Source organism: Podarcis pityusensis, assembly GCF_964106645.2.
Source record: "Podarcis pityusensis genome assembly, chromosome: 7".
Taxonomy (NCBI): domain Eukaryota; kingdom Metazoa; phylum Chordata; class Lepidosauria; order Squamata; family Lacertidae; genus Podarcis; species Podarcis pityusensis.
The window spans coordinates 87,549,886-87,577,175 of record NC_138031.1 but is presented as its reverse complement, the minus strand read 5'-3'; the positions used below and the strand labels follow the sequence as shown (position 1 = coordinate 87,577,175).

Below are 27,290 nucleotides of genomic sequence, written 5' to 3'. Positions count from 1 at the left end.
ACTAGATTGTGAACACACTGAGGGCGGCGTTATCTTTGAAGACGACTCTGAAGCTTCAGTTCATCCTGAATTGCAGCTGGTAGAGCTGGGACCAGTCAGACAAAACACATCACACTACTTAGGAAATCGCTTCTCTGGAACTGCTGGCCAGATTGTGATGGGAGAGATGTTGCAGATGCCCCTGACCATATGAACTGGCTTTCAGGTCAGCCTACTTTTTCAGAAACTCAAGAAGAAAACAGTAACTAAAGGACCTGTGGCTATGCCATCACTTACCCCCAAATCTGCTGCTGTTTCCACCCAAAAAGAAGAGATTAGTTCAGACAGTGACTCAGGTGGGTACCTTACGCACAAACAAGCAAGTTCTCTGGATTCTTAATCATTGTGTCTTTTACTGAGGAAAAGTTTGGACTTACATATTATGGAGGCAGTAAATGAGACAGGAGTACCTTCTGTTTGAGGTGACCTGTTGCTTTTGATGTGCACAACTGGTGAAGAATTACTTTGCAAAGGGGATATCTCGCACATTGGCAAATATAGTCACTTGATGAAGAATCATACTTGGGAGTGGATTGGGGGATTCTCTTGGACGTTTATGTCCAGAGGCCTGAGGCAGAATGGCAGAATGAACGGGCCATCTCTGTAGTAACTCCCTGTTTGTGGAATGTCCTCTCCAGGGAGGTTCGCCAGGCGTCCTCGTTATTTATTTTTAGGTGCCAGGCAAAAGCATTCCTCTTCAACCAGACCTTTAGTTGATTAATATTCTACAGTGGATTGTCTCACCAGAGTGGTGCATGCTCTAGTCATCTCTCGCTTGGACTACTGCAATGTGCTCTACGTGGGGCTACCTTTGAAGGTGACCCGGAAACTACAACTAATCCAGAATGCGGCAGCTAGACTGGTGACTGGGAGCGGCAGCCGAGACCATATAACACCGGTCTTGAAAGACCTACATTGGCTCCCAGTATGTTTCCGAGCACAATTCAAAGTGTTGGTGCTGACCTTGAAAGCCCTAAATGGCTTCAGTCCAGTATACCTGAAGGAGTGTCTCCACCCCCATCATTCTGCCTGGACATTGAGGTCCAGTGCCGAGGGCCTTCTGGCAGTGCCCTCACTGCGAGAAGCCAAGTTACAGGGAACCAGGCAGAGGGCCTTCTCGGTGGTGGCACCAGCCCTGTGGAATACCCTCCCACCAGATGTCAAAGAGAATAACAACTACCAGACTTTTAGAAGACATCTGAAGGCAGCCCTGCTTAGGGAAGCTTTCAATGTTTAATAGACTATTGTATTTTAATATTCTGTTGGAAGCCACCTAGAGTGGCTGGGGAAACCCAGCCAGATGGGCGGGGTATAAATAATAAATTATTATTATTATAAATGTATCTATGGGAAGGCAGGAGTTTCTGTTTTGCTGTTCGGTTTTATTTACTTACTTGTTTTTATCCTGTATTTTATTCTGTGAACCACCCTGAGATCTTATGAAGAATGAATGGAAGGAAGGAAGGAAGGAAGGAAGGAAGGAAGGAAAAGAAAGAAAGAAAGAAAGAAAGAAAGAAAGAAAGTCCTAAAGAAAGGCAGGAATCCTGGGCAAAATAAAAAGGATGCCATCAGCCCGGAAACAAAGCTCACACACAGTGACAAAGAACCCTGTTGCAAGAAGCAGCTTCAGCAGTATGTATCTTAAGAACATTTATGCTAACTCAGTAAGACTATGCCCAGAAAGAGAAGGCGCTGTTTTTCCATTGTGGCAGGACACCAGAGATTTCACCAGGATGCCCATGACTGTTGCAGCAGAAGTGGACACACTTATTCTGCACCCAGTATGCTCCCACTGCTGGTTTGGGAAGTTGTGTACACACAATGATTTGTACACTGAATTGTACACACAGTGTTTTCTACAAATCTGTGTACAAATCATTGTGTTTTAAGCAGGTAATGTGTATGCAGTCCAGCACTTCAAGAGATTACTCTGAAACTGCAAAGATACAACTGACGAGAGATGCTTTCCTGTCCTGTAACCCGTAGAGAGACGAGACGCTAAACCAGGAGGAGAACAAGTTCACCATTTTGGAGTGAATCTAAATAGCTGCTCCCAATTCACCATCTCACTGAGAAATTAGAGGTGCCATTTCAGTGACATTTTGGGAGATGTAATTTGACCCCTAAGAGAGGGAGGGCAGGGAGGTGGATGAACTTCTTACCTTTCCCCTTTTCCTTTTCCACCATTTTCATTTTTATAACTTTAAAAAAGAAGATGCTGGCTATTTAAAGGTTTAAAAGGAAGGCGGAAAGGTGTAAGGAGTTCTAAAAGAAAGTCGGGGAAAGGTAAGCCTCTTCCCCCAGAAAAGACACAGATGTTTCCTAACCACCCTGTTATTTGCATCTGCTTTGGAGTTGGCCTCAGAATGCCCACCCCCACCCAAATCAAATGGACCAGCCCTGGTGCCCTCGGTTCCTCAGCACTTACCTGCAAGATCAAGCCAGTGAAAAGAGCAAAAAAGAAAGATTGTGTTGATGTATTATTTCTCCTATGAGAAACCACAAAGACACGATGGCCCATGCCCACAAACAGCAGCTCTGAGGCAATCATGTACTATTAGAATGGTTTGTTGTTGTTTAGTCCTTTAGTCATGTCCGACTCTTCGTGACCCCATGGACCAGAGCACGCCAGGCACTCCTGTCTTCCACTGCCTCCCGCAGTTTGGTCAGACTCATGTTTGTAGCTTCGAGAACACTGTCCAACCATCTCGTACCATTAGAATGGTAGCAGTGACTTATTCATAGGAAATGGCAGAATGTTCAAGCAACAGAAGACAGCAATTCCAAAGGAAACGTGCCAAGAGAGGTTGAAGAGGATTCCCAAAGGACATCTTAGAATGGTACTCTGCAAATGATAGGCAAGGAATTTGCTGTTTTGGCCCGAATGGAATACCCAAATTGCAGACCCCTCAAGTGTCCTGATTTAATTTGGGACATCCCGAATTTACAGAAGCTACCCTGGCTTCAAATCCCAATCCAGGATGCCCAGTTTTACCCAGGCTGCTCCAGGAGGGACCCTCCCAAGGGCACTCTAGGCGACTGAGCAGGAGGCCAAAGACAGTGAAGGGAAGGAGGGGACAATTGGGTGGGCAAGGGAAGGATCAGTGGTAGGGAGGGGGAGAGTGATGGCGATGGGTGGTGGTGGTGGGGAGCCCCGAATTTACTTACAAAATATTGGAGGGTATGAAATTGAATTGTGGCAGAATTGAGCCACTTAAAATCCCAAATTCACCCAGCTAAGGTGAAATATACTCGGAGTCGAGAGTGGATTTCATGCTCTTTATTCAGCTCATAGTGGTGAGGAGGAATGGAAGTTCCCCCACAATATCTATTTTATATACATTATTTACACAATGTATATAAATGTGTGTTTATATACACAATGCATGTGATTGGCTAATTCCGGGATTCTCCTGTAGGCCAATCAGGTTGTGGATTCACTTCCACCTGGAGCTGGATTGGGTGGCTCCTGCGGACCAATCAGACTGCTGCATTTTGGATCCTATTCAACTCAGTACATAACATAAGGTAATCCCATGATTGCTAAGCGTACTTAGGTGTTTTTGGTGAGGAAACTGGATACCCCTCTCCACATGCATATTGATACTCTCAAGCACACACACCAACTCCATGGGGCTGAGGCCTTTATGGCTCCCACCATGTCTGCTGGGACAGGGCTCAGCCCCCCCCCCAATCTTGAGGGGGCAGAAGAGGTCTGGCAGGAAGTTGCCTTGGGCTATGCAACGCTGGGAGGTGCTGCATGGACCAGAATGGCCTGGTGGGCGATTGTCACATTAGGAGGAGGACTGATTGGCCTCTCCTGATGTGACAGTTGTCACACATGCAATGTGTGATGAACAGGGCATCATGTGCATGTGCATTTTGCACATGACATCAGCCCCCCCCCCATGTTGGGTGCAACTTGGTGCCTGTGCTCTCAAATCATTCTAAAATATTAGTCAGACAAGGCTTGCCTCTGCAGAAGCCATGCTGATTCTTATTCAGCAAGACTTGTTCTTGATAATATTATATTTAAGTATGCTTTTTACCGGTTTACCCAGAAAGTACATTAGGTGGAGCAGCCTATAATTTCCTGGATGTCCCCCTGGGCCTCACTTTAAACACTGCTGTTACTTTGGCCACTTCCCAGTCCTCAGGTAAGGAGCAGGCTTACAAATGAGCAGGCTCAGTAGCCCCAGGATATAGAGTGATAGTCGGAAAAGAAAAATGGAACCCTGGGCGAGGGGGAATGAAATGCCTTGTTTGGACAAAATGGCTGTCTGGAATCCAGAACATGAGCCTTCCATTTAGATGGGATATATTGCAACATTTTTTTTGCAGGTCCCACTCATGAAATCATTTGTTGCGTGACTGTAATGTACCTTTCACAAGATGAATCTGGCTACAATAAAAATAAATAAATAGACATAGTCCTTTTTTTAAATGAACAATTAATGAACTGCTCAGAATTAGTGTTTGTCCAATTGTACACTAGAGAACCAAGATGTACTAAAATACAGGACAGATAATTATGTTCTATGAAGAGACATTCAGCTTTAAGAGGGGAACAAATCAGCTTGGTTGAGAATGTGGTCTTGGATGTCCAAATTCATTTGCACCTTTTCTGTGGCCACTGGGAGATTTGAGCAGACTTGAAGTACACTCGAAAGACAAATAGTGTTCGCTTGCCCTTTCAGACTGGAGTCGCCAGACGTGAGCCAGAGAAGCTGGTGGCTGTGAACAGTTAGAGCCATCCTATCATTACTAAATAATTCAAAGTCAGTCTCTCTCTCTCTCTCTCTCTCTCTCTCTCTCTGTCATGGCACTTTCCTACATGAGAAGATTGTGATAGCAAGACAGACTTGGAGAAAACAGAGCAAAGAAGCTTGTGTTTTTGCGGCAGCAACCCTTCCTGCCTTTGCACAGGGTTTGTAAAACAACAGTGGTTCTCACTGAAGCCATTTCTCCCCCTCTGGTGCAGCCTCCGTTCCACCAGCAAAGGTCAACCCGTTCTCTGTTCAAAGCAAAAGCACACCCCCTGGTTATCAGATTTAGGAATTCTATAGGGAGGCTGCAGATGGAATATGTTTAAAACAGGAAGAATGCTGCAATTCTCCATGAAGAGAGGTTGTTGAGGTCAACACGTAAAAAATCGGAGAATGCTGACAAGCTGTGCGAGTACAAGGAGAGTGTGGTCAGTTTGGAGTGTAAAAAAAAGGAAGGCAGTCACTGTGTGTGGGAACCAGGGAGGGGGTGGGGTGTCAGGGGGCGGAGAGCGAGGAAGAGAAACTCAGGGATCCAGGTGTGCTGATTAGCGAAGGAGAAATACGATTAGGAGGTAAGAAATCAAAGGCTGTGTGTGACTAATGGAGGCATATTATCATATGGGGTTTTTAAAAACTTAAATGCAGCTTTCACAATTACTTGGCTGGTCCACCTCCAGATAGTTTTAAGCATCGGGGAGGGGAAAGAGTCAGAATTGATTCTGATTCTCGGATAACAAACAGGAATCAAAGGTCGGACTTTCAGGTGCTGTTTTTTGCTTTTTCATACCAGGAACCATAAACCTCTCCGGATTGCAATTAAGAACACAAAGCTTGCATTCATAGTTGAGACCAAAAGCCCATCCAGTCCGGTCAGGGGTGGCCCATCCCATTTTGCCACCTGAGGTGAAATAGGAAGGTGCTGCCCAGCATGTGCACTGTGCACCATGTGCCATGCACCCCCTTGCCTCCCCCACCAAAGCCTCACTCAGTGGGGTTGTGCAGCTGTGGCTTCTGGGTTCCTGTGAGATCTCTCAAGCACTAGGAGAAGTCATGAGAGCCCCCCTGATTTAGTGGGGTTCTTGTAAGATCTCGCTGGAAGCTGCCACAGCTGCTCCTCCATACTTCTCCTGGGGCTGGACAGGCCCTCCTTGAATTTCAGTGCCTGAGGTGGCTGCCTTACTCTGCCTCCTAGACAGCCCGGCAGTCCCGGCCCTCGGTCTGGTCTTCTGCCCCATTTCTGGTGCTGGCACACAGAGCAAGCTGGCCAGCTGAGATGCAGGGACAGTACCAACATTGGGGAGTCTGGTAGGTCACTACTGGGATCTGATGGGAACCAGGAAAGGAACGGATGAATTTCTCCCCATCTGACCTGTATCCTTGGCTTCCAAGCAGGAGTTTTTAGCATTGGATAAAAGCAAGGTGTGTTGACATGTTTGCCTTTGGTGTTTTGACACTTCAAAACACATGCAAGCAGTTCCTGATCCTTTTGCTCTCACTACTCCTATGCATTATATAAGAGTAGTGGCCGGTGTCAAGACTTGAAATGGGATGATCCTAATTCAAGTCCTACTGCAGCAATAGGTGACCTTGGGTCAGCCACTGGCTCTCAGTCTAACCTCCCTCACAATGATCATTTCCATACATTACTTGGGAGAAAATCCAGGCTTGCCATTGTTTGTACGTTTTCTCACTCCTGTAGTATGTGCTTGTCACATCCACACCGCTGCATTTTTAGGCATGTTATGTTATGTTATGTTTAGCCACAAAATGTTATGTGTGAAGGGACCCTCTCTGCACCAGGCCTTTGTGTCTGACTGTTATTCCCCTTACATGTCATATTCCTTCTGGAAGGAGGGAGTCAGTGATCTCCATGACAAATGCACACTAAACCATTTTTACATGGCATGCACCTTCTGCATAGAGAAGAGTTGCTTCTCAGACTTCTCTTTTCTCTTTCCCCCCAGCAATAGGAAAAGGCAATTTCAAAACAATTTCCCACTTTCTTCTTCCTCCTCTTTCTTCTTGGCATCCCCCCACAGCTTTATGCTTGCTGCCCCTGTTGTGCTGGTGCACACAGCAGCTGTGCTCTTGGGAGTCAGCCTGTACTCCCTTCGCCTGGGCAAAAGAGACGATGGCTTCTGAAGCAAGGAAGAACACCCTGCTTTGCCCCCGCTCTCTCCCTCTTGATGTCTCTGTGAGTTTGGAGCTGGTTTCCTTCCACTGGGAAAACACATTCTGGTGCTTCCAGGAGCTGAACACTGCTCTCTAAAACGACGAAACCATCTCTTCCCCTGACAGAAGCTGTTATACGCTTGGGCCAAGATGCAAAGAAAGCAGGAGGAGAAAAGCTGGCTTTAAAGAGTGTGAAGCTGGGCAAGCTTGATAATTGACAGGCCAGTAGTTTATTAAGGGTGCTGGGAACTGTAGCTCTCTAAGGGGTAAACTGCAGTTCCCAAGATCCTTTGGGGAGAAGCCATGCACTTTAAATGTATGGTGTATACACAAGCACACTGAAGGAAGCTCAGTGCAGTCTATTCCAAGGAGGGTTGTTTTTACAGAGTACTTGATTACATTTTGAAATGGGGAGGGGGGTTCTGTTCCCCACTTCCCCATCTGCCTTCGATTCCCCATCTCTGCTTCTTTCTCTCTTGGGCAGGGTTCATTGCAAAGACTCTTCTCTGCCTTGTCACAGCCTTAGGCAGAATGGCCCCACCATTCAGCAGGCCAAGGCCCCTGTTACCAGGAACAGGAAAACTGTTATTCAAAGCATCAGAAGTGGTAAACGTGAGAATACTGGTTCTTGCTCTCCCTTCTGACCATGTAACTCTACCGGGTGTAGCCAAATAGTTTGGTCTGGCCAACATGACCAACATGAACAATAGTCAGGTATGATGGGAGTTGCAGTCCAAAATATCTGGATGGCAAGGAAAAGGTAAAGGACCCTTGTCCGGTCAAAGGCGACTATGGGGTGTGGCACTCATTTCACTTCAGGCTGAGGGTTTGTCCACAGACAGCTTTTCTGGGTCATGTGGCCAGCATGACTAAATCGCTTCAGGTGCTACAGAACATCATGATGGAAGCCAGAGCACACAGAAACACCGTTTACCTTCCCGCCACAGCGGTACCTATTTACCTACTTGTGCTGGTATGCTTTCAAACTACAAGGTTGGCAGGAGCTGGGACAAAGCAACGGGAGCTGACCCTGTTGTGCAGATTCGAACCACCGACCTTCTGACTGGCAAGTCCAAGAGGCTTGGTGGTTTAGACCACAGCGCCACCCACTCCCTCCTATCTGGATGGCACTAGGTTGGGAAAGGCTGGTGTAGACCATCACTATTGTAGCTTGGTGTGATGTGAGGATCCCAGGAACTCTCCTTTGCATAAGAACACTGGTGTATCCTTGGCTGCCAGAACAGTGGAGCTTGAAGTAGAGTCAGAAAAACAAAGCTGGAACTTCAAGTGTTGCCTGAAGTTCAGAAACTGAAGCTTTTCAACCCTTGTGCCTTAAGAAGTATCCATCTAATGGACAGTAGCCATGGAGAAAGAAGGAAGTTTATGAGTTAGAAAACAATGTGTTCCTTACAAATGAATAACTTACAAGTGAAACTAGAAGTGCCAGAGCTGGGGTGCTGCAGAAAAGCAGGGGAAGGCAGGAGGGGGATAAGCTGTGCAATTTCTGAACGTGGCAAAGTCTCATTGTTTGTTGACTCAGCAAAGTTGCCTTTACTAACAGCTTCACTTCCTGAAGCTCAGGAATGAAATGTGGCTCTTGAAGTTGACTTTAGAACAATCTCCACTTGAACTCAAGTGCTCTGTGCATCAGGGAAGAGAAGCCAAGGCTGAAAGAGGGAGGAAGAGAAAGGAGAGGCCCTCAAGAGAGGGATGAGTGGAGAAGGAGAAAGATGAAAAGTGCCATTTATCTCCAGGTTCCCTCCTTCATCCCTCTTTCTGCTTATGGCTTCCCTTTCTCTTTCAATACCTTCCTGCTGCCAAGGGTGCTCCACGTGTTTGAGCAGTGAGGAGATCTCAGCTTTATAGAAAAAGATGGTCTGTCAGCAGCTGTGACATTATAAAGCTGCCTTATACCAAGTCAAACTGGAGGCCCACCTGGTCTAGCCCTGTCTGCCCACAGGCCTCTGGCAGAAGTCCCCCCTGGCCCTGCTGGCCCTGGGAGGGAGAGATTGAACCCGGAACCTTCCACGGGCAGAGTGTGGGTTCTGCCACTGACACATAACCTTTCCCTAAACAGACAGGTGAGCCTGACCTCCAGGCAGGCCTGCTTTCACCGGTATCATCAGGAGAGGAGTTTCACAGGTGAGGAAGAAATTTTCCCCAGCACTGGGAGTCAGGACATCTTTTCCTGGCAACTACCATTTTGGGGGTGACACACTATGAATCAGTCAGCAATATGACAACTTTCTCATGCGTCCAATGTCAATATTTGGCCACTTCAGCTTGTTAAGCATACTTTTGGGGTGACCACATTATCTCCCTGATTTGTTTTACTTTTTAAATGAAATCACATACTGAATGCATGTTCCATGCCATGGGACTCCATTTTGTGTTTGGATACTGCGCCTTGGGCCTCTGCACTCCTGATAGCAATTTATATTCACTTATTCTTATTTGGTGGGAATCTGTCTCAGTCTTTTCTATTTAGTTTGGCTAAGGCATTGCATGGCCTTTCCAGATAAGAAAGGGGTGTAAAACTTTGGCAGCTCGTGTATCAAGACTAGTTGTTGCTGCTTAATTCTTCATGTGCCCTGTTCTATCTATCTATCTACCGATTATCTATCTATCTATCTATCTATCTATCTATCTATCTATCTATCTAATCATCTGTCTGTCTGTCTATCATTTGTATACCACCTTTTCCCACAAAGAAGAGTTTGGATTTGATATCCTGCCTTTCACTCCCCTTCAGGAGTCTCAAAGCGGCTAACATTCTCCTTTCCCTTCCTCCCCCACAACAAACACTCTGTGAGGTGAGTGGGGCTGAGAGACTTCAGAGAAGTGTGACTGGCCCAAGGTCACCCAGCAGCTGCAGGTGGAGGAGCAGGGAAGCGAACCCGGTTCACCAGATTATGAGACTACCGCTCTTAACCACTACACCACAAAGAGCTCAGTGTGGTGTACATGGTTCTCCTCCTTCCCATTTCATCCTCACAACAATCCTGTGAGGGAGTTTAGGCTGAAAGGCAGCGACTGGCCCAAGGTCACTCAGTGAGCTTCACAACTGAATAGCGATTCAAACCCTGGTCTCCCAGGTCATAGTCTAACACTCCAACCATTATGTCACAATATGGAAGTGCCTTTGAGCATGGGAGATCAGCAAATATACTACTTAAATAAGTGATAAATAGGATCTGCTTGCACTAAAGTAGTGATGGCCTAATGTAGGGTAGCAGTAACAATTTTGTGTTTGTGCCCTATAACCCCAAGAATGAATGTGAGTGTGGGTATCTATCCTGTGAAAGAATCACCGGTTCCATCTTTCCTCCCATTAAAAACAACAATTGTGTAACTGTATATGCTTTCTCTTACAGGAGAAAGGGAGTGTACAAACTAGAAACATATTTTGAAAGGCTCACAATATGGCAGGTGATGTTGATGGGGAGATGGTAGCCTTGCTGATACTTGAATGTTTATTTCATTAAAAAAACACCACCACCTGGACAGTGGAAAATGGTCAGCATTGAATGGTCAGGGGAGATTTAGTTTTTAAGTTTCAAAATTATGCAAGCAAGAGTCACAAGCACAAACCAAAAAGCATCGATGGCATTCACAGAACCACAATACTGACAATGGGAACAGATGTATCAGTGGGTGAGGAGAGTGTGCTTGTGGATGACCCAGCAGTTTGAGTGGTGAGAAACTGTTTTCCTTACAGCTGAAATGTTAGCTAGGGGAAGAAGGCATTTAGCTCATCCCACCACCATTTCATGAGCGAGAGGAAAGATGTCAATACCCCAACCCACTGTGTAATGAACGAATATCCATTCCTTGTGCAGAAAGACCTGCCGTCTGCCTGTGAATGTTGCATTCTTTTCAGTAAGTGTAAGCTACATTTAGTTCGGTGGTTACCAAATTGTGTGCTGCAAGAGAGGGAAGGTGTGAAAAATTAAGCCGCTGCATTGGGTGCATCAGGCCCCACACAAGGAGGCCCTGTGTGAAATTGACCCCCCACTTCTGCCAATATACAGGCAGTGAAGTGATAGATGCAAGGAAGAGGGTCATACCACAATTCCTTGAGGCCGTCCGTGTTACAGCTGGGAGGTACAAATGAATCTAGAAGTCCCATTCTGTCCCCCAACCCTGGCTGCCTGGGCAAAAGGAAGGGCAGGTTGCCTGGGGGTAATGTTAATACGCAGATTCTTATAGATGCAAAAAAGAAGCTTGCTCACTGTTTTTGAAGTTCATCACCAACAACAAAGAATGGATGGTATTCAGCAGAGTTTTACCAATAGTAGACCCACTGAAACTAATGGACCTTGCTTAAAAATGCTTGTTAATTTCATTGGGCTTACTCTTAATACCACCGGTCGTACTTGAGCGTAAGTGAAACACAGCTCCAGTTTCAATTCAGAAAAAAGTTGTTCCCCAGCCCCCTAAAGACTTAGGGGCACTTTCAGATTCCTGCTACTTTGGGGTGGGATTCAATCACATACTGGCTAATTCAGGTTGCACAGTGAGCACTGATTTGGCGTTCTTCCACAGCAAACTTGCTTCCCCGCAAAATAAAACAAAATAGAAAATCAAGGGGGAATGCACTGGGAAGTGTGGGATAAGCAGTGCTTGACTCAGTGTTGTATAACCTCTCTGTAAACAAATCAGACGAGTGCTTAATAAATAGTGACCTCGTCTAACCTCCGTGCAAGGTTGGCACAATCAAGATGAATATTCAATTAAAAAGTCAGTTGGAGCAAACAGCAATTTGGGTTTTCTCCGGGTTGATATTTGCTATGATTTAGCACTAAAGAGTGGGTTTCCCTGGGAGCAGAGCATGGGGACCCTTGGACCTGTGCTTTCTAGGCACAGAATAATCGGAAGTGTGGACAAGCCCCCCCCCCCCATTTCTCTCTCTCCCTCTGTGTGCCTCTCAATAGAGAGTATCCCATTTGTCATCTTGGTAGTCTTGACAATATGTCAGCACGCTTGCACTGGCAGTTGTTTCGTTGGTGCAATGGAAGCAGCCTCATGCATAGTTCAAAAATCACACCAGCCAAACCCTTGCAGCATTGGCATATTTATAAACATAATGGTGCAGCTGCACTGAGGCGGATGGACAGACAGATTTAACTCTGGTGGCTTGGCTATCACCAGTGGTACCCTTGCCCAGCTTAGACTGATGTGCCAGCTGTTTCTGATCCTCGAGACTGGAAGATCTGGTCACAGTAACTAGCCTGCTACAATGTGTTCTGCGTGGGGCTAGCTGCCTCTGAAATGTGTCCAGAAATGTCAATTGATCCATAATGTGTAAACTGCTTAGAGGTTTTTCTTACAATCAAGCAGTATATAAATTTTGTTAAACCTGCGAGATTGCCTTACCACACACGTCAACTCAACTGCTTTGATCAGTGGAACTGGCACTGCTACAGGGGCCACGTAATACCTGTTCCACATTTGTTAGAACTAATGGTTTAGTGCTGCAGCACCCGCACTTGGGAACTCCCTGCCTATTGAGATCAACCTTCACTGTACTCTTTTCCGTGTTTGCTAAAAACATTCCTGTTTCGACAAGCTTATCCAGATGCTTACAAAGCTGGTAACTTTATTATTATTATTTTTTATAAAATATTTATTAGGATTTTACAATAAACATAGGTTTAAAAAATTAAGAAAATTAAACCGAAGATTACACATAAACAGAAAAAGAAAAAAGATAACAAGAATAATACCAAAAACAAAACAAGGACCTAAAAGAGAAAAGGGAAAATACAAAATACAAAAAACAGATGGCTAAAAAAGAAAAAGAGAGGGGGAAAAAATTAAAAAAGAAAAAAATCCATTTTTCAATATCTTTAGGCTCATTTACTTATTTCCTTGACCTCCTCACACCTCCCCTTTTTGTATTCCCGTTTACAAAATCCTTTCAGCAAATCCTTACCCTCTTTCATTTATCTTTACTCTATATCTTAACCTATTATAACTATATATTTTCATCCATATAACAATCTATATTTGCATATTCTTATTAACCTTATTACCAAAACCACTTATTTCCATTCCAACATCATTTTAACATTCATTAATTTTACAGTATTTCTGCAAATAGTCTTTAAATTTCTTCCAATCTTCTTCCACCGACTCTTCTCCCTGTTCACGGATTCTGCCATTTCCGCCAATTCCATATAGTCCATCACCTCAAAGCTGGTAACTTTAATCTGTTTTAGTATTTTAATTTTTGTATGTTTTAAGGAAGGGTTGTGACTTTCCCCTCAATTTTATTGTTTCATCTCTTCATAAAAAACCTGAAATCGGTTTACAATCAAGCAGTGAATAATTTTTATGAAATAAATACAATAAAAATGATGTGGCCAGATGGCTAACTGGAGCAACTGATCCAAGGCACCCACAGAGGCCCTGCTGCAAACCCAGCGCCCCCTGAAGTACGTCTGGCGTGAGATGGCATTTTGGATGGCTGTGCCTAAAGGATGGCTTTCCTTTAGTTTTATTTATTACATTTCTCTTCCACCTTTCCTCCAAGGAGCTCAAAGCAGCACACATGGTTCTTTTCCTCCCCTTATTAACTTCGCAACAACCACCCTGTGAGAAACACGGACAGCCCTAAGGCCGCCCAACGAGCTTCATGAAGGCTTTTGGGTCTCAAATAGTCTTTAACCCTGAAGAAAGTGCAATTGCTTTCAATGGGTGCTTTTAGTGCTGACTGCTATGTTCTAACTCTGCTGTTTTTCACTTTCTTGTAATTGAACTTGTTTTATTTTTTACTTTTCATGGTTTTTATTCTCCCTGGGCTCTTTCTGCGGAAAGGTGAGCTAGAAATAGTATAAATAACCCTTCTCATAGAGGTTTGCCACTTTACAAAACTTAAAATAGTGTAAGCGAAACATGTCTTTCAGAATCAGGAACAAAACTGAGCTGACATGGGGGTGGCATTCATCCCAAGAGTCAAAGGCCCAGGACCTCAGGAGCAGAAGGCAGGGCTGCTTCTCCAGCAACCACAGCTTGCAGTTTAAAGTGCCAGGAAATGGTGATTTCCATGCAACAAAAGGATTGTAAGTACTTGCTGGTTTCCTGGAAAACTACACCAAGTACATAATAATAAACGTTCCTCTTTAACCAGGCCTTTGATTGACTGACATCCGATGCCCTTTTAAAATGTGTTGTGGAAGGGGTGGGGGTTATTGGGTTGTCTTTGTTTCCATTATGTGTTTTGTTTTTCTCATATTGTAATTTTATGTTGTGAACTGCCCTGAAATCTACGGGTATAGCGTGGTATACAAATTTAATAAATTATAAATAAAAATAATAAAATAATGGGGGCTATGTTGAGGTTGGGAACTTCTCCCAGAAGTTGTGCATAAATACTTAAATCCAAGTAACTGGTGGGATGTGGTGTGGGGTCCTGTTTTCTTTTCTATTCTTTTTTGGTCTTGTGCCCCCAGCAAACCACGTGTCGCATGAAACACCCCAATTTGAAAAAAATTAAAAGCAGCCTTAGTGTGCTGCAATTTTGAGCTGTGGTGTGGGAAGGGCGCTTGGCCTTTTCCATACTGGCTGGGGTTGGGTGTCTCTCCCCCCCCCCGCCTTAAAATCCCACAGCTGCGTTTTTCCTTGTGGGACTGGCAAATGTGCACTTAGATCACCAAGGGAAAAGGGGAGGCTCTGAATGGAGACTGAAAGAGGTTTAGCACTCGCTCTAAATCAAAGCCTTTGGAGGCTGTTTCTTTCCTTTTTTAATGTAAGGTGATTTGACACTTGCCCTTTCGAGGAGACAAGCAGCGGCCGCTTTGGTACCTGTTTGCGCCCAGTGGAAGCCAGAGGCGGAAATGTGCTGGGGGGCGGGGTGGAGAAAAAAGAAAGGGATTAAAACCAAAGAACCTCCCTGGCTTGTATTTTCACTCCCTCTTTTTCTTTTTTACACTTAAAATGCATGATAATCGGTCCTTGGGTGTGGAATGCCGAGGTGGTTTCCGTGGCATTTAGAGGAAAATGTTTTGGCGTCGTTTGCACCCGCCACCTCTCCGGGGGCCTCTTCGGGGGGGGGGAGGCGGAGGCGGCCTTTTCCTTTGCGGCCTTTTATCTGCCTTCCTCTTTGGCAATCGGTAAGCGAGGCGGCTCAGCTGACCGGCCCTGGCGGCGAAGCATCCTGCGAAGCAGGCGCAGAATTAAGGAGCAATCAGGCAAGGATTATGGCAGAGCCCCACTAATAAAGCGAGCGGCGGCTTGCCGCTCCTGCCACAACAACAAGCGCGGCAGTGTCAATCAACCGGCCCGAAGCCGCCCCGACAGCGCGTCCCTGCCAGGCTGCGGCAGCCAAGGCGCCGTCGCGAATGGCTCGGGGGGTTTAGGGGGCCCAAAAGCGACCCTAGAGCATCGCGTCTCTTGCAAAGGGCAGGCCAGCCGACGGTCGCAAAAGAGAGAAAAGCGCCAAGGGCTGAGCAAGGCATTTCCTCGGAAGCAAAGGGGGCCAGTTCGCATGTTCAGGATCGCAGCACGAGCTGCAACCAAAGTGTGCAGCTCGATCTTCCTAACGGTGTTTACTCTCAAGGAAGCCGCCCCCGCCCGGCTATCCTCTAATACCACCGTGCGCTGCTGAGAGCCGCTTTACTCGAAAGTAAGCCCCTCTCTGCGTTTCAGCCAGCGGCAGCTTCTGCTCGCCCGGTGCGCCGACGCCCTGCTGGGCTCATCGCCTCCTTCGGCGCGAGGAAAGCCGAGCAGAGCCGTCGAGAGCGCAGCTGCCGCCCCAGGCACAGCCGGAGGCCGATGCCTTCAGAAGCGTCGCCCCTTATTCCCGAGGAAAGGCATCCCGGGCTGCTTGTCCTGATATTCTCCCCCCACCCCCTCCAGTTTCAGTAGCCCCTCAGTCCGAGCCTCCCAGCCGCCTTCCTGCTTTCCATCCCGGTGACCTCCTTCCCCGTCGGGTGGAGTTCCGCCCGCCCGCTCTCCAGCCCGGCCCTCCCCGACCTTCCTGGCCAGCGAGAGCAGCTCCTTCGCACGCACTGGGGCGCTGGACCGCGAAGGCGGCGCCCCTCGACGGCTGCAGAGAGCGCCTCCGGCTGCGCCCACGCTGCGCCCCGCGGCTCTTGGGGGGTCGGGTGGTGGCCTCAGACGCGCCGCCTCTCGGTGCACGCGCTTTGGAGAACGTGAACCAAAAGTACAACCCAGCCCCCTCGGCACCGCCCGTCGGAAGCGAAGGGGCGGGCAGCGTGCACGTGTGAGTGCGCCACAGCTGCAAAGTCCACTCGGGTTTCCGCGTGTTTTAAGCTCTCCATTGTGAGAGCAGCCCGGAGCAAGGAAGGGGAGGGCCGTCTCTGCGCCCCCTCCTCGCCGCCCTCGAACTTTTCTCGGCTTCCCGCAGCGTCCGGGGGCGGCTGAAGTATTATTTCCAAGAAGCCGAGCGCGAGGAGAGGAAGGGATGCGGGGGAAAGACTGAAACAGGAGGAGATTAGATTAAAATCTCTCCATGTGCGTGTGTGTGACTGCTTGCTGGTGTTGCTGCGTTATTTCCCCAGCCCTGAGCCTCGTCTGAGCAGCTCGATCGATTCTCATTGATTGTCCCTGACGAGCTGCTCCACTTTCCAGCCAATGTCAGCCTGTCTGCATTCGGGAAAGAGAGAAATTAAGGAAAATCTCTGCCGCCCTGGCGGTGTCGTTTCCACACACTTCAGCTGGCAGGCTGCCAGGTGCTAGGCTGCAGCCAAGAGCCGGACCGAACTCTCCTGAGCCGGGGATCCGGATTCGCGGGGGGGGGGGACATGAGAAAGAAGCAGCAGAAGTCGGCGAGGAGTTGCCCTGGGGCGGCTCCTCTTCGGGGGGGGGCACGAGGAGAAAATTGCACACAGCACGCTGCTGCATTAGGCTGGACATTGACAATATAGAGGTTTTATTCCCAATAAGAAGGGCAGATTTTGTTAAATGCAAAATTAGTAAATAAAGGCTAGAGCTGACCTGCAGGGGTCAGTGTGCACACCCATCCCACTCTTGCCTCTGAGAAACAAGGGGGGGGGGGTGTTACTTCAAAATTCCCCAAAACCTGCTCAGTCAGAGGTGATTGTGGAACAGAGGAAACACTATGTTCTGTAGCAGAGGAAGCCAGAAAAACCTCTCATTGTTATTTGCATGCAGCGGCGTAGCGTGGGTTGTCAGCACCCGGGGCAAGGCAAGTAATTTGCGCCCCCTAACCCCTAACCTGCCGCCGCTGTCAGCTTCTTCTTGCTGCTGCCTGGTCTGGTCTGGTGTGGTTCTCTCCCGCGCTCAGTGCTGCGCTGGGCGGCCGCTGCACTGTCCCTCCCCCAGATAGTCCCTCGCTCTCTCTCCGCACCGCACGCCTGGCACCCACCCCCTCCACAGTGGGCGGCGACCCCGCGGCTTGGATCGGATTCGCACAGCCAGCACTGCAGTGAGAGAGAGTGAGTGAGCCAGATAGGGGCAGAGAGCTGCGAGTGCGAGCGCGCCCCCCCCGATGTTGCGCCCGGTGCGGCCGGCCCCCCCTGCACCCCCCACGCTATGCCACTGTTTGCATGCTTCCCAGAGTTAGAGGTGGTTTTTGCAGAATGTGAGCGTAGGTGATATTTCTGAAAGTGACCTCTCTTGACAAGATGTTAGATGTCCCTGAACAAATTCATGCCCTTGACCATGTGAGAGGGCCTCCTTGCAAGGGCCTTGAGAGACTGCGGTAGAGACAGCACAAGGCTGTACAGCCAGTTCAGTTTGTATGGAGGCCTTGGCAGTGATTGTTTTGAAGGCAGCAGCTACTCCCGTTCGCTGAATGTATGGGAGCTGCCTTCTCTACATGGGTCTTTGTAGGAACAGAAGAAGCTGCCGTATACTGAGCATCTGCCTCTGTGTTTGCTCTGCTGGCTGGCCCCATCTCTCCAGGGTTTCAGACAGAGGACATTCCCTACCTGGAGTTGCCAAGGAGTAAACCTGGGATCTACCACAGAACTGCAGCCCTTCTGTGGGAAGACTATAAAAGGCCATTGTTCCAGCAGCCTACTACTTGCCCACAAGATTTTCATGGCATGTCAGGCACACAGAAACAAGTGCAACCTGAATTCCCACAGAATTTATTGGCGTGATTCCAGAGGCAAACTGGTATCTCCCTTTCTCAGAGCTTTGGACTCTGATAAATATATCGGCTATCTATAATTGGTTTGTGTCACACAATGACCTGTTGACTCTGTGCAAAGCATCACCCCAGCCCTCCAGGGGCTACCCTGACTGTAGTATCTCACCTGATCCCTCCCACAAGGCCAGACAGTTTGCAATCCAATTATGTTAGCTCACTCCCCTTTCAAGCCAGCTGCCCTTTGTCTGAAGAGAATTCAACTGGCTCCCCTGCTATGTAAAACCACTGTGACCATTTTTTGATGAATGTGTGAAGACACTGTGGGCAGTCAGGGCACAGACCCATCTTAGCCAGAACCACTTGCAGTCCACCAACTTGGTACATTTTTCAAAGCATAGCACAAGTCAACAGATCACTCTTATTTGAGCAAACTAATGTTTAACATATCAGAAGCCTCACCATCTAATTAGTTGAAGTCTTCTTTGGGTGCAGCTATTTGAAATTGCAACAACATACAGATGACAACTGAGCTCCAGGCTGAAGGAATTTATCCCACTTGGGAAGCAGCAGAAAAGATGCTGGCCAGGTTCAAGCCAGAGCATCACCCCTTTAAAAACTCAGGTAGAGGCCTGCCGCTGAATGTCAGGATAGACAAATACTGGGCTGTGTGGATCAACTGTCTGACTCAGTGCAAAGCAGCTCTCTGTATTCATAGAAACGGATGGTACTGCTGATGGCACATTGCAAGTGAACAGCCAAGTGGTCTTCAAACAAAGAGCAGCAGGCTTGAAAGGGGAACAGGCTAACCTAATTGGACTGCAAAGTGTCTGGCCTCCTGGGAGGTTCATGTTACACCTTTCTGAGCAAGGAGCTCAACATTTTAGCAGGAAAATAGGGGGGAATCACAGCACAAGCCAAGATGATCCAGTCAAGGTTGCTTTTCATGCTTTTATGGGTTGAGCTGAGAGAGAGCGTGATTGTTAGAGCTATAATGGGGATTCCGGTATTATGAGAGGGAAAAGGCAAGAAGACAAATGAGAATACATTTTGGGAGGAGTGGGTGTGAGTTTTACAGCATTTTCCCTAATTGTTCATGGTATTCATATACTTGGAATAGCCTTTACAAGAACCTTGCTTTGGCTCCAAAATTAGAAACAACAAGTAAAACTGATAGTTGGTAAGCCAAGAACAAACCTTGGCTTCAGATCCTATGATTTGTTTTAGCAAAACAAACCATGACCCTCAATTCAGATGCAACACTAAGCCAACATTTGCTGTTTATTGCCTCCCCCCTTGCTAGTGAGGAGTCCGCCCCATAGTAGAAGCAGTCTGAGCATTCATGGTAAACCATTAGCCATGACTTACCATGAAATGGGAATAAAGCTAGTGAGTTCATGGCTAAACTGAGAACTCCCTAGTTCACAGCTCATGCGATTAACTGCGAAGATGTGTGTGGTTTTTTACAAGATTTTATTCCAAATTAGAAAATATCTGAAAAACTTGAAAACAAGTCATCTTTATGCTGTGCTATTTTTCAAAGCTGTTAAAATATATAAATGTTTTTGTAACTATGCACCCCTTTCATTGTTCCATTAGGACTTACTCGTCAGGCGTCATTGTGTTAACGTATCTATGTGTGTGTTATTTCGTATGTTTATGTTGTAAACTGCTCTGTGGTCTTTGGGTGGTATCTAAATTTAATAAATAATAATAAGACATACGGTAAATAATCTGCTGGGGGGTGGTCTCCACTCTGCATCTCAGCAGGAAGCCTGGCTAGCCTGGCTGTGAACCACTTTGAATGCAATGCTTACAGAAAGTGGTAGACAGATAAGGTGACAATGACTACAGGATGAACTCTAGAACCCCTTCCTTTGGAAAGCTCATTGGGCCACACCTCTCTCTCTGCCATCTGCTGTTTGATAAAGACATTTTTATTCTGCCAGGAATCTGATCTCTGGGACTGAAGTGTTTTAATTCACTGACCTATAGCTTTTCAATTGCTTACCTGCTGTATCTGGCTCAGTTTCATTGCATTGTTAATTTTTATTAGTTATTTGTAGTTTTTATTTATTTCTTACATTACTGTACTACCCATCAACCATTTACTAAGCCCTTGGGCCATCCACAAACTTACTTAAACATACACACATACAAATACAATCCAGAAATTAAAAACCATTAAAAATCAACTACACACAGTGCAAATGGGCAGAGAAATTGTTTTGAAATTGTGGTCAATCAGCTTGAGCATAGTAACTACTGTGGAAGGACAAGATAAGTTTTTCTTAACTAATAAATTAAATGATGAGAGATTGCTGTGTCTTGCCTTGCTATAGGTTCATGTAGCCCAGCGTTCCATCAGTGGCGCTGCCGAGTGCCTCTTGAAGCTCATAAGCAGAGCGTAAGGTCCCAAGATGGTCATGGTGAGCTGATTCAGAGGTCTGGTTGTAGGGGATGTTTTCTTGACTCCCTTGTCTTGCTCAGATCACTTCCTTTGGAGGTTTAGGTTGATGGTGTGAAGCAGAGATGGCGAACTTGATAGAAGCTAATCAGGGGGTTTTGTGAGAACCCTTTGAGAATATTTTCAGATGGTTGTGGGCAAAGTATAATGTGAGGTGTACCCCATCACCCATATGCTTGACCTTTGACCCTTGTGGCTCACAACATCAAGCAGGAGTGATTGACCACCTAGGTCCAGGAGACAGTGAATGTCTCAACAAGATGAAACTGTCCTGAAAGGAGGTGGCTGTGGAACTGCTCTGAAAAAGTTCTCTGTGGACCTGCAACCCTGCAACAAGAGTCGGGCAGTCACAAATATTCTTTCTTTGTGAGGTCTCTCAAGTGTGTGGTTGCTGTCTAACTCTAAGCATTCTGGGGTTAGACTGATCATTCAGTTAAGCCTCAAGTGATTCCAGGCTGCAACCCATCAGTGCTGCTACTGTGAACAACTGTCTTTGTGCTGTGGGCTCTTCAAGCTGAAACCAGGACAGGACAGAAGGTCCTGGAGCGGACAACGCTGACTCCCCGAGTGATGTCTCCTTTTCCTTTGGCCCCCCTCCAAGCTTGAGGGGGTGCTGGTAAAGGCATGAAAACATGGCACAAAACAACCTTTTAAACAGAATAGCTGAACAATTTCAATCTTTGTGGATCATTCTAAGAAATGCAACTTTAAAAATGGTGCCAGCAGAGCTTGCTTTCCTCGTTCCTTTCTCTCTCCATTCCCCTTTTCCTTGTGTGTCATCTCTTTTGCATTATAAGCCTGAGAGCCATAGGCACCAACTCTATAGGGCTGGTGTGTCTTCAGCCCCCCACCCCAGTCTGTTGCAGTGGGGCTAAGCACCCCCAAACCTGAGGAGCCGGGCCTCACAATGCGCGTCACAATACATGTGACATCACACACACATGTTGGGTGGAACTTGGCACCTCTGCAGAGAGCAGGGACTTGCCTACTACTGATTTTTGTAAAATGATCTGAGAGTCTTTTCAGCTAAAGAGCAGGATAAAATGCTTTAAAAAAAATTAAAGTTGTTTCAAAATTTATATGAATGAGGTGAGAAAGAAGGGAGACTTAGCAGTTTACCAACTCGGTTATAGTATTGTACCAATCAAGATTATAACACTTTCACTACAATTCCCTATAGTTAGTGAGACTAGGAAAATAGCCATTATGATGGGGCTAGCTTTCTTGACCGGGGGTGGTGTGGTGGTGGTCAGCTAATACCAGAAGGTGCTTGCTATAATCAATAAGTACAATAAAAATAATAAATGAGTCAGCTTTAATGTTTTTAGATGCCCAAAATGCACTTGATTACATAGAATAGAAATTTCTATTTTATACTTGCAATGCTTAATTTTGGAGGTAATTTTTTGAACTCTAAGAGACCAACATTTCATAAACACACCATTAGACCATTGAGATAAATTGTCAGAAACCTGAACAGATGCCTTACCCCACTAGATGAGCCATTCCTGCTCCTTTCAATTCCTCTCTATATTATAGCACACATTTTAAAATAATCTCTTAGTTGCTATAAACTAATATAATTAAGGATTTTTTTCTCCTGAAAACTATTAGAATGTGCTGTCAATTGAACTCTTATCCTGGTTCTACAATTGTATAAATTGGTATCATCTGATTTAAATGATGACCTATTGCCATAGTAATGTTAGCTGGATGGAGTAATCTGGAATAGTTTGTGAGTCCTTCTGTCTCTCTGTTGACCTCTCTTCTATTAATTTTTAATAGGGAAATTGACTTAAATATGGTTTTTCAGGGTTTAACAATAATCACACAAAAGGGATATTGTGTGGAAGTAAAAGAAAAGAAAAGAACAACAAAAAAATCAAATGTTTTCATTATTTCCACCTAAGAGATTTTATTTTTAACATATTTAGGAAACGGGGAACTGATGGCAAGATTTGATGAGATTTCACCCAACAAAAGTTCCAGCTGTGTCTTTGTACCTTGACCTTAAAAAGCACAACCACAAAGTAATATAGCTAGTACCTTGCCCAATGTAGACAGAACCGAATTTGAAAAATGGTCACAATTAGCACTGGCATTATAACAAAGCAAGGGTTGAGGCACAAAACTCCCTCACAGTAGAGGGATTTTGGAAGAAAAGGTCTGTCTAGGCCAGCCTAGAATCCTCTTTTTCACAGGGCCAGCCAGATGCTTCTGTAGGTCCTTCATCAAGAGAAGAAGGCAATAAATTGCCATGGCTTGCTCTCTTTTTTAAATTGTTCAACAAATTTTACATACCACTTGATTTTGGTAAAACCTCTAAGCAGTTTATAAGAAATAAGAACATTATAAATAAGAAAGAGGTAAAGACAATAAAAATAAAAGACAATAAAAAGCATTTAAAGATAATTAGAATTTACAGTAAAAGAAATTAAAACACGTCAACATCTACATCTCCTTTTTGTCTTCTAGTGGTAATCTGGCATCGTGAGTTATAGCTACTGATACACCATCCCCTATGGATATGTCTAATTCTCTCTTTCTTTTTGTAGAAGAAAACTTTCTTGATCATCTTAATAACAACGTAACTTTACGACCAGGGTCTCTCTTTTTTGCCTTTGTACAAGACTGACAGAGAAACATTTGCTACTTTGACAGCCTTGAAATGAACTCCTGGAATGTAACCAACAGCATGACCTTTCCAACCAAAGCCAGCAACCAGAACTTCATTGTTCTCCTCGATGAAGTTCAAAAAACCATCAATAGGAACAAATGCTGTTTTGCCATTCTTGGTCAGCTGAACTCGGACATTCTTCCTGATGGCAGAATTTGGCTGCTTAGCCTCCATGCCAACTTTTCCCAGGACAATTGCTTTGGCGTGGGAAGCTCTCCCAAAAGGGTTGGCTTTCAAAGCAGCACCAAGGTGGGAGTTCTTGTATTGTTTGTCATGCCACTTCTGATCACGTGGGTGACTGTGCAACGTCCTGGTAGTATGAAGCTCGCTACACTTGCCCATTGTGCTGTACGAGGATCCCGGGGAGGAAAGAATGTCTAATCCTCTTCTGATCTATTGATCATTATCACATCTTGTGGCAGTGAATTCCATACTTAGTTATGCTCTTTTTTTTTTGTCTGTCCAGAATCTGCTGCCAATCAGTGTCAACGGGTGACCCAAGTTCGAGTGGGAGGGGACAAAACTCTCTCCACACCAGGAGTTGCCAACCTACTTCTGTCCCACTACCTAATCTTATGTGGCCCATAACACAGTTCCCTCACTGTGAGAAGTGAAATTACAGGGAACCAGGCAGAGGGCCTTCTTGGCAGCGGAATGTCCTCCCAGCAGATGTTAAGGAGATAAAGAACTACAAAACTTTTAGAAGACACCTGAAGGAAGCCCTGTATCGGGAGGTTTTTAATGTTTGATATTTTATTATGTTTTTACAGTGGTACCTCGGGTTAAGTACTTAATTTGTTCCGGAGGTCCGTTCTTAACCTGAAAGCGTTCTTAACCTGAAGCACCACTTTAGCTAAAGGGGCCTCCCCCGCGCCGCCAGAGCACAATTTCTGTTCTCATCCTGAAGCAAAGTTCTTAACCCGAAGCAGTATTTCTGGGTTAATGGAGTCTGTAACCTGAAGCGTATGTAACCTGAAGCATATGTAACCTGAGGTACCACTGTATATGTGTTGGAAGCAACCCAGCAACAGGAGCAGAGTATAAATAATAAAATTATTATTATTATTAGGGCGCATTGCAATCCCAGTGTCCCCACACTGCAACGACAAGGCAGGAGCCAGAAAATGAATTGGGACTGCCTCCTTTCTTTGCTACAAGTGAAGGTGATATGCAGCCTTCATCTCTTTCAGATTTTTGCAACTTTTGGCTTTCCACGTGAAATAAATATTTAGTCAGTGAAGCAGTGATGGAGCGTATCTAAATAGCGTCTGGGTCGGGCTTGCAGGGCACAGATGGAGTCTGCTGCGGCACCGGCGCAAGGGCGCACTCATGTGCCCCAGTCCAGGAGAGTGGGCGGCAGCATTGCCACCCACTCTCCTCTCTCTGCTGGAGCTGCCGGCCAACTGTGAGGAAGCAGGAGCTTTCTTGCACGCCACAGCCTCTCTACTACCCCAGGTCAGGTTTGACCGGGGGACGGAGAAGCCATGGCTGTACACACTGCAGCCACGCTCCTTCCTCAGCTCAGGACTGACCTGGTTCGCGTCCCCCAGATTGTGCACCTGGGGCCACAGCCCCCATGGTCCCCCCCCCACACTACGCCACTGCTGGGCAGGCAGACATGACTGTGTCTCTTACAAACATACTTTCTAGTGAACGATGGCATTCAGAATGTTGACCTTACAACATGTTCTCTCATCCTGTAGAGGCTGCACATGTCGCCCTTCCAACATGGATAAAACCTTGTGGCACCAACCTCTCCATTTTATACAATGCTGATATTGTTGAGGCTCAGAGTTACAGCCCCTTTTTACAGTAGGTATATGAGGAGCCTCCATTCAGATTGCATGCCAGTCCCAGTGAAGCCGAGCTCTTTATGAATGGGATCTGACACCTTCTCAAAATTTCTGTTAGGGAATCTTGTCATATTGTATTACTGAGCTGTGGTTCAGGAAGGGTCCATAGCTCAGTGGTACAGTATATGCAGATGATCCAGGGTTCAAACTGGCATTTCTAGTCAGCAGATGATGTAAAGACCTCAGTGTGAGATCCTGCACAACCACTGCCAGTCTGAGTTGACCGTACGGGACTAGATAGGCAAATAAGCTTGACCCAATATAAGGCAGCTTCTCATGTGCTCTGATTCTGAAATAGGGGACAGGATGGAGAATAACTTTGACCCTGTTCACTGCTCCTTCTCTGCCTGTTTATGGCCCAGAAAGGCCTTGGGCTCTGTTAATCTCTAGCTCTGTGCACAGATTTTGTTTGTTTGATTTGCATGCCGCCTTTCATCTGAAGATTGCAAGGCAGTTGAGAACATAAAAATACATAATAAAACAAAAACAAAAACATTATTGTTTATTAATAATAAAGGCCACCAGCCCAGTGCTCTCTAGCTCAGGCAGTCCTTGACAGAGGATAGGATCTCAGCCAAAAGGACATTCAGGCTGATAGATCATGATTAGAAGGGAAAAGCTGACAAGCGCCCAAACAAGGAATGGAGCAGATGTCCAGTGTCTACTTTATGTAATGATTAGGAAAAACTAAGCTAAGCTAAGCTAAGCTGATTGTGTAGTGCCAGGTTTGGTGACTGCTCCCTCTGCAAAGGGATCACCCACAAAAATGAAGAGGGGCTCCACACAGTTATGATGTCATACTTGTGTCGTTTTCATTTCCAAAACAGAGAACCTTCTCCCAACTGAACCAGTGTAAAGCAGGGAAGGACATGTAGGGAGGCTGAGATCTTCCTGCTCCTGCAGCCCAATCCTAGCTCCTTCACCTTTTCTCCCCTGCTGGAGTTTCAGAGCTTTAACAGAAGAGAACCAGTTGTGGGTGGGGAGTGGGGAGGGCGGACACGCTCAATATCCACCCCCCTTCTCCATATGAAATCACCTCTACCAGCCTTGCTTTATATTTGCTCAGGGATGCCCTGTGGTATAAATCGCAATCTGATGTCATCACTAATATGATGACATTGGATTTCCACCTACAATATAGATTCAGCAGGCCAAGGTGAAAAAAGGTAGCATTGTGCTTCTGGGCCTAGAAAAAGTTGCAGTAGAGGGCATTTGCCAATTCCAGCTCTAGTTTATACTTGCGTCATTCTATCCTGATTAGCTCCTCTTCCACTGCCCTCCTCTTCCCCTTCTCTGATTTGTCTTTCTTTCTTTTTAAAATTAGATTGTGAGGGAGCAGAGATGAACTGTACTTCCTTTTATTTGATGCAAAGTGTTCAGATTTTAGAACTGTTGTAATGATGATGATAATTTTAAAATGATTCTTGCAATCATTTTTAAAAATGAGATGGATATGAACTCTCCTGGCCAAATATCATTTTCCATTCTGTAAGAAGGACCTAGAGTGGCAAGGGTTGTCAGGTTCATCACCCCTCATAAAACTGACATGTGTTAACACACGTGAGGGAGGCAGCGGGAAGAGATTCTGAAGGCCAAATCTTGGCATCAACCACTCTTTCTGCGCTAAGCTCTTTCTTCCTGAGAAATACCAATGAGATCTTCCTACACTTTGGTTTTGGAAACCATATATGGTTAAATTATGCCCATGCTACTATTGAACCCTTCTTTGCAGTGATGGAAGAGGTGTTTGGTGGTTTTGCTTAAGTATTTAAGACATTAGTCCTTCGTACTGCCGACTTTGTTTCATTCCTTAGTTTCAAACTTCCCTTCTGAGAAATTGTGGTAACAGAGCAGCTCTGGAGATATTTGAAGATCACAAAACTCACTAGAACATTCCAATCCACTTCAGGCTGCAGAAGCAGCATTGACTTAGGTGATGGATTGTCCTCGGATAATGGCGGTGGGGGTGGGCAGACAGTTTTCTGTGCTGGCAAGATTAGATCTATCAGCCATTCCAATAACATTGATCCCCAGCACAGCTGATTCAGCTCCTTGTAATTTGGATGTGTGTGATAGTTACTGTACCAATAGTTACTATTGGTCTCAACCAACTCAATGTCTCTCAGGTATGTGTTATAGGAAGTTGACTAAGTATGAAGAACTCTGACATGGAGGACGCTTATAGATGGATTCCTGGTCCACATCAGATCCATTTTTCTACTATTAATTCCTTAAATTA

At 45.9% G+C, this 27,290-nt stretch overlaps 1 long non-coding RNA gene and 1 pseudogene across 3 annotated transcripts in view; one reads left to right on the top strand and one right to left on the bottom strand.

The window, feature by feature from the left end:
• The first annotated feature begins 727 nt into the window (after positions 1–727).
• The window catches only part of LOC308482269, a 36,106-nt gene continuing 9,543 nt past the window's right edge, over positions 728–27,290 (top strand). Inside the window, exons 1-3 of one of the 2 annotated variants that reach the window (XR_013989172.1) lie at positions 728–1,671; positions 3,459–3,567; positions 13,886–14,041. This is a non-coding gene — a long non-coding RNA (uncharacterized lncRNA). Of the gene's footprint in view, positions 1,672–3,458; positions 3,568–5,322; positions 5,378–13,885; positions 14,042–27,290 lie in introns of those variants that run through there. The other variant, XR_013989173.1, reaches the window with a different exon arrangement.
• Positions 23,084–23,576, bottom strand: LOC308482255 (small ribosomal subunit protein uS12 pseudogene; annotated as a pseudogene). The gene has a single exon. The product of its transcript is annotated as a small ribosomal subunit protein uS12 pseudogene (transcript).